The 7,101-nt window shown below is 43.2% G+C and overlaps 1 long non-coding RNA gene across 1 annotated transcript; it reads right to left on the reverse strand.

The window, feature by feature from the left end:
- Nucleotides 1–2,599: 2,599 nt before the first annotated feature.
- Nucleotides 2,600–5,285, reverse strand: LOC121676886. Its single transcript, XR_006020646.1, has 3 exons — nt 5,244–5,285; nt 4,792–4,904; nt 2,600–3,311 (listed from the first exon to the last, which is right to left on the reverse strand). It is a non-coding gene; the product is annotated as an uncharacterized LOC121676886 (long non-coding RNA).
- Between the last annotated feature and the right edge of the window lie 1,816 nt (nt 5,286–7,101).

The raw sequence follows: 7,101 nt of genomic DNA on the forward strand, positions 1-7,101 counted from the left end.
AAAGAGAATGAGAGTTGATCTTGAGGATAAATCCTGGTTTATTTTATGTTCTTCTTTTTTTTTTTTTCTTTTTTTTTTTTTTTTTTCTTTTTTTTGTATTTCAAAAGAGCTAAACATGGAGTTTGTATTTCAGAGAAGGAATCAATTCAGGATCATCTGGAAATACACCGAGATAAATCTGTCTTCTGCTCCCTGCTTTTATAGCTCTTTGTTCCAAGCTGTTATGGACCATGGGCAGGCAATGTTTCTGCTGCTAGAAGCTATCCACCAAAGCTGTCAGGTGACAGAGCTTCAAACCAGACCCTACAGATGGTTTGGGGTTTGCTTTTGGAATACTTTAGACAGACAAGTGCAAAGGATCAGCTCACAGAAACCTGCCCTGGCTTTTGGGCTTGCCTGGGGGTTCAGTGGGAAGGACACAGGCTCCAAGGTGACTTTTCTCAGAGTGAAAGAATTCAAGAGTGGTTTGGGTTGGGAGGGACCTTAAAGCCCATCCAGTGCCACCCCTGCCATGGGCAGGGACACCTCCCACTGTCCCAGGCTGCTCCAAGCCCCAATGTCCAGCCTGGCCTTGGGCACTGCCAGGGATCCAGGGGCAGCCCCAGCTGCTCTGGGCACCCTGTGCCAGGGCCTGCCCGCCCTCACAGGGGAGGATTTATTCCCAGTATCCCATCTAACCCTGCCCTTGAGCAGTGTGAAGCCATTCCCCTTTGTCCTGCCATTCCAATTCCTGCATCCTCAGCCTTCCCTGAAGTCCAAACCTTCCCTTTCCCTACAGAAATACAGGAAAAAGGACTCAGAGTCACAATTTTCACTCCTTTCCCACCACTCCAGGCATTTGTCCCAGCTCTGTTACAAACAATTCCCACTCTTGTCATAACACCAGCACTTCCCAATCCTTAATTCATCATTTTTAGGACTCTCAAGTGAACAACTTGCTGCCTGTGGTCACCACTACAGGTGGAAGATCTAAGATTGCAATTTTACCCACAGCAAGGTCACACATAAGCCCAGATCAGAAAAGAGATCAGTAATTATTTGCACTGTGTGTTAAGAATAGAATAAAGTTTAGCAGTAGAAGAGCTGTGAAAGTCAAAGCATTTTTCTATTTGATTCTCCCTCTGTAGAAAAAGGTGCACCCCCCAAAAAAACCCTCAAAACCCAAAAACTCCCAAAAAATAAACCCAAAACCAAACCCCAAAACAACCCAAGAAGAAATACAAGGAAAAGGACATAAAAGAATGAGAATAATACTGCAGTGAAAGCTGCTTCCAGACAAGCTGAAAAATAAGTGAAATGGTGTCACAATTATTACAATGCAGACTAGAAATTCAATATTTGTTCTGCAGTTTGTTCTCTGCTTTGTTTTATGGGGCTGGGAAGTGTTTGATTAAAAAGGGAGCCGTGTTTGCAGGGTGTATTATTCTTTCCCGATTTCACTTTTATAACTCAGGGTAGTCCAATAAATTTCTTACCCAGGAATCTTCCTTATGTCCCTGTATTTCTGGAGCTTCACGGGGATGATGATTGGAAATCAAACATTCAAGGGAGATACTGCAGTTAAGTATGAAACCTGACAGCTTTTATATGGCGAGTACAATAATTGATTTCATGTTATGCTAACCTGCTTGGCAGGTTAAAGCAGCCAGGAGAGTTCCATTTCATAGAGTAGGCACTGAATTATTATTTTTTAAGGTTTTAAAAGCACTGAGTCAATTTACATTTCAATTTTCCTTTCTAAACACTTACACAGGTGAAGAACACAGTGAGCGGTCGTGTGGGCAGGAGGACAAATTCAACCCTGACATTTCCTCTAAGGAAAAAAAAAACCACTGAAGTAGTAAACAAATCAGGGAAAGATTAAAATTTTTGAAGGGAGGGGTTATATCTTTATTTGCTGCCTTTGTTCTGGTCCATTTAGCACCTGCTGGTGGCTTCTTGGAGTGGGGAGTGCTTGGAAGGGGAAAAAGTCTGAGTGATTTCTGGGTTTTCAGAGTTAAAAGGCAAAAAACCTGACAGTCTTTTAAGGAATATGGTACCAAAATCCACTGGCATAATGTCAGTGCTGAAAAATTTTGGAGTCACTAATTCTGTTCTTGCTCAGAGAGTGTCCAGAGAAAAAGTGATACTTCCAGTATGCCCTGGGAATCCTCAGACTGGAGTGAAGAGTTTCTTATCTGGCCCCAAAATGGAAAATAAACTGCATTCTAAACAAGTGCTTTGTAAAGCACATATATTAATATAAGGAAATAAGGTGGGATTCACAGAGTACTGGTGGACATGATGAAAGTTGCCCAGTTTTCCCTTCCAGGATCCCTTTCCTCTGATTCAGATCATCTCAACCAGTCAGCAGAGGGATTAAATGTGTCTCTTATTTTTCAGGAAGTCCCTAAAGTGAAAATAGAAAAGGTCTGGGTTGAATTGCCGTGGACTTTCCCTGCTGTTCCACTTCAGTTACATATTTCACCCCTGGAACAGGGAGGTTCCTCCTGTGGGCAGCTGCTCCAGGATTCACAATCCTGGTGCCACTCCACGTTATGCCAAATGGGAAACCATCAACTCCAGGATAAATTGATGAGATACCACCTTTTTACCCACTCTTAAGGGTTATTGCCATGTCCCAGTGCCTGTTGAAGGAACAGAATTTTTTCAGTAAGGACCCGTGCATGGTCAGAGACCACTTCTTTTTCCAGGCAGTTTTTGCTGTATTTATGGTGAGAAATGAGTGTCACTTCCTTTCTGCACATTAGGGCTGCTGAGCTGAAGAAAATGGGTATAACTTTTCTCTTAATTCTCTAATCTTATTATCCCAGCTCCAATAAAAACTGATAATGAAATCTGAGGATATTGAGAACTTGGATTTTTTCCATTAAGTTTAACTTGGTATTTTTTCCGAGCGCTGTGGTACTTACCATAGTCCAACTCTTTTTAAGACCGTCCAGGGAAACATAAACCCTTGCAGCGAGCCATTTTCTGTCAAAATTATATCTGACCTGCATATTTTTGCAATTCTCTGATGCATTATACATTCAGATCAGGTTGTTCCTTGACCACTTGTTCACCCCTATCAATTGCATTAGCATTTAACCTGTCAGCTGAAATTACAAAGGTAACAAAGGTTTAGGAAGGTTACAACAGATCCAATCTCGCGCAGAAGTGGGGAAGAATAATCTTAAATCATCCTTGCATGGGAGTGTTATTTTTCCTCCTGACATACATTTACTCACCTTCTAGAAGCATCATCAGGCAACTTTTTATGGTGAGGGCTCCATGGGATCAGCACAGCCTGTCAAATAGGAGAAGCTCCAGCCCTGAGACAAGCAGGGATATTTTATTTGAACTTAGATTGCATCTCCTGTGTCTTTACTAATTTTCCCTTCTATTCTCCATCCATTTTCAGGGCTAAATCCCCTCTTTTTCTCTCTCTGGAGAGTCTGTTCTTTGTTGTGTCTGATCAGTAAATTAAGGCCTATTCTACAGGCACATGAGAACATCACTGAGGATTGGAGCCCTTTAAATTCTTAATCCTTTAGCCTTGAATAGGATCAGAGAATCATCAAGGTTGGAAAAGACCTCTAAGCTCATCAAGTCCAACCATCAACCCTAAACCATCTCCTCAAGTGCCAAATCCACATGTTTTTTGAACACTTCCAGGTATGGGGACTCCACCACTGCCCTGGGTGGTCTGTTGCAGTCCTTGGCAGTTTTTCCCCTGGGGAAATTTTTCCTGAGATCTTATCTAAACCTCCCCAAACAGGAAGATGCCTGCAAGAGGGACAGCCCAGCTTCTCCTCAAACCACCCATCACCCTCTGCAGTGGATTTACCACTCTGCCACATCAGGGTTTGGGGGGCGTTTTAATAAAATACCAAACTGTAATTCCAGCAAACTTAGGCAAAATCTGTTCTCTTTACAATTTCATATGCTTGGGAAAAACTAGAAACCACATTAATTTTACCTGGGATTTTTCATATTTCTACAATGATTTAATAACACATTAGCAGCGATGTCAGAATTCCAACTGTGGGCTGCCTGAAAACAAAATATGACATAATTCCTTCTACATCTTCCCATTCTAACCTTTCTGCGCCCTCCCAGCACCAACCCAGGCAGCTGAGCAACATAAAAACACTCCATGGCCTTCTGGAAAAACAAATCAGTGCATGATGGGCCAGAAATGCCCCTGAGTGAAGAACTGGGAAAACTACAATCACAAAAGCAAAATCCTGATAACTTACAAATTTATGTATTTATTGATTTCTGTATCGATTTATACATAAATATATGTATTTATAACACACTCTGTGAATGTATTTATGTATTTATACATAATTAGGTGCATTACAAATACAGGTGTTCCTCCCTTTTTTAATTAAGGTGGAACAAAGAGCTTCTGCCAACAATATTCAACAACGTTCACATGCACAAAGCTCCCATCAAAGTTTGCATGGAAACTGCAGCTGTAAGATGGTAAAGCAGCAAAATCAAAAGTAAAACCAGATTGTGGCTGTTACTGAGCTCAGGAATCACAGCTACATATTGCTTTTAAAATAAGCAGGTATTTTTAAATTTGTGCTGTCAGCGTGGCCAGAACACGTTAAAAAGGCCCTAAAACAACAATGCCTGCATCTTAAGTTTGAGCAATAGATAAAGGCTAAAAATAACATTGAAAAGAAGTTTAAGGAGATATCTTTGCTACACAAATGCCAGCATTTCCCCATGCAGCTGTGGCACATGGAGTGTGCCATGATGAATGGTGTTTAATAAGCAGGAGAGCAGAGCTCAGCTTACATTTGGCTGGAGTGGCTCCGCTGCTGGGATCGGGATGTGCCGCTTCCATGAACGCAGAGCAGCTGGGCTGCCTTCGTGCAGGAGAGGGTTTGAGGCAGGGTTTGTGGGCTGAGCTGTGGGCAGGACAACTGAGTGCTGTAATTATCTAGATAGAATTATCCAGATATGCAGATATATTTAAATGTATAACTGAGAGAAGTGTAGAATAGCCTGGGTGAGAAGGGACCTCAAAGCTCATCCTGTTCCACCCCCTGCCATGGGCAGGGACACCTCCCACTGTCCCAGGCTGATCCAAGCCCCAATGTCCAGCCTGGCCTTGGGCACTGCCAGGGATCCAGGGGCAGCCCCAGCTGCTCTGGGCACCCTGTGCCAGGGCCTGCCCACCCTCACAGCCAGGAATTCCTTCCCAATATCCCATCCATCCCTGCCCTCTGTCAGCTTGAAGCCATTACCTTGTCCTGTCACTCCACACCCTTGTCTCAAGTCTCTCTCCATCTTTCTTGTCAGCTCCTTCAGGCCCTGCAAGGCCACAGTGAGGTCACCCCAAAGCTTCTCTCCGGGCTGAACAATCCCAGCTGTCCCAGCCTTTCCTCCCAGCAGAGCTGCTCCATCCCTCTGATCACCTTGGACAAGTCTCCCACAGCTGAGATGGGGTGAAACTGAAGTTAATTAATCTTTGGTCCTGATCTTTACATTCCAGAGAAAAACAAAACATGGTACTAACTAACAAAAGCCCAATACAAGCATATTCAAAAGCTGTGTTATCATATTTCGACTTCGCAGATATTACTTTGAAGCCACAAGAACTGCTCTCCCCTGATCAGAGAACTCCTCTTAAGAAAGGATTTTGATTGGGGAACCCTTCTTAAGAATGCACGTGGAGACACTCCTATATCCCCATTTGAAACTCCAATTTAAACTACTCCTTCTAATATTATATTTCCATAAATAAAATCCCCAGTTGTTTAGTTTCTTGTGGTATAAACCTAAATGCAATCCCCAGTCCTACCAAACATAACCCTCAATACCATTTGGTCTGTTTTCCCAATGAATATTTATAGCAGCTCAGGTGTCAGAGACTCCTTTCAGCTGAAAAAAGACCTTGTTCAGGTTTTATTGATGTAGCCCACGATATTCCTGCTCTTGTACAACACAAGGTCACGCTGAATTTTGATGTCAGACTTCATTAAAGTGTGCACCGGGCACCCTTGGCTCGTGGTGCTCCCTGACCCCAGCACTCTGCAGTCCATGAACATCAGCATGGGTTTCTCCTGCCACATTTGCAGCATTTTTGCAGAGTCAGCCAATCGATATTGGTAAAAAAATGACCCAAAAGTTACCAGGCTGTGATTATCCTTGCAACATTCCCAACCTGAGGGTGGTGTCAGCTGTGAGTACAGCCTGCACCTGCACTTGATGGTTTTGAGACTTTCTTCGGCTTGATTCACTGCAAGAGTTTAAAAATAGATCTTTCCTGCCTTATCCAGGAAATTAATCCCGTTTGGAGGATGTTATCTTCTAAGAAGAACCCATGAAATCATGGATCAGAGAGCTGGGCTTTGAAACTTCCAGCAAAGCTGAGAAATCTGCACAAAATAAAAGGGTTTTATTTCAATGACATCCTCTGCCTTCCCCCCAAAAGAAAGAAAAGGGAAAAAAAAGTCCTGAGTTTCCTGTATTTCCCATTCCTGCTGTATCCTGAGTCCCCAGGGAGTTAGGGGGTGTCTCTGATATGGCACACACGCACTATTTATGGGCTGCAATCAAGCTGCCAGCTCAGGAGTTCAGTGCCACTGCCCGTCATTGAGGCTAAATAACTTCATATCCTGAGATTTGGCACCTTCCCATTATTCCTGCTTTGGAGAGCAACCCCCAGCTGAAGGCTCTGGTGTCATTTGTTTGCAGTGCTGACCTTCCTTTGAGGCATTGCTGGGGTTTGGCGCTGTTCCGTTCCTGCTGGCCGATAACATTTACCAGGCCTTGCTGCCTGTGCTGTCAAATTGCTGAAGTTAAATATTTAAATGGGGAATGGGTTTGCATTTGAACTGGGGGAAGCACTGGTGGAGCTGGTGGCTCGCTGAGATTTCTTGGTGTATTGTACAACAGGAGAATTCCACCCGGAAACTGCGGTCTTGGAATAAAAACAGGGAGAAAAAGAGATGATTGTCACTTACCTGAGGAATTCCACTGGAGCAAACCTCATCCTGGTTTTCTCCAAGTATTTCACATCACACTTTGTTACACTCGAGGCTTTAATTTTTTTATCTGATTGTGTTTAGTTTTTCTTTCTTCCATTTGATAGCTGCCAGA

This window comes from Corvus kubaryi, unplaced genomic scaffold, assembly GCF_017639235.1.
Source record: "Corvus kubaryi isolate FWS band 111438036 unplaced genomic scaffold, C.kubaryi_AGA036_p1.0 136, whole genome shotgun sequence".
NCBI lineage: Eukaryota > Metazoa > Chordata > Aves > Passeriformes > Corvidae > Corvus > Corvus kubaryi.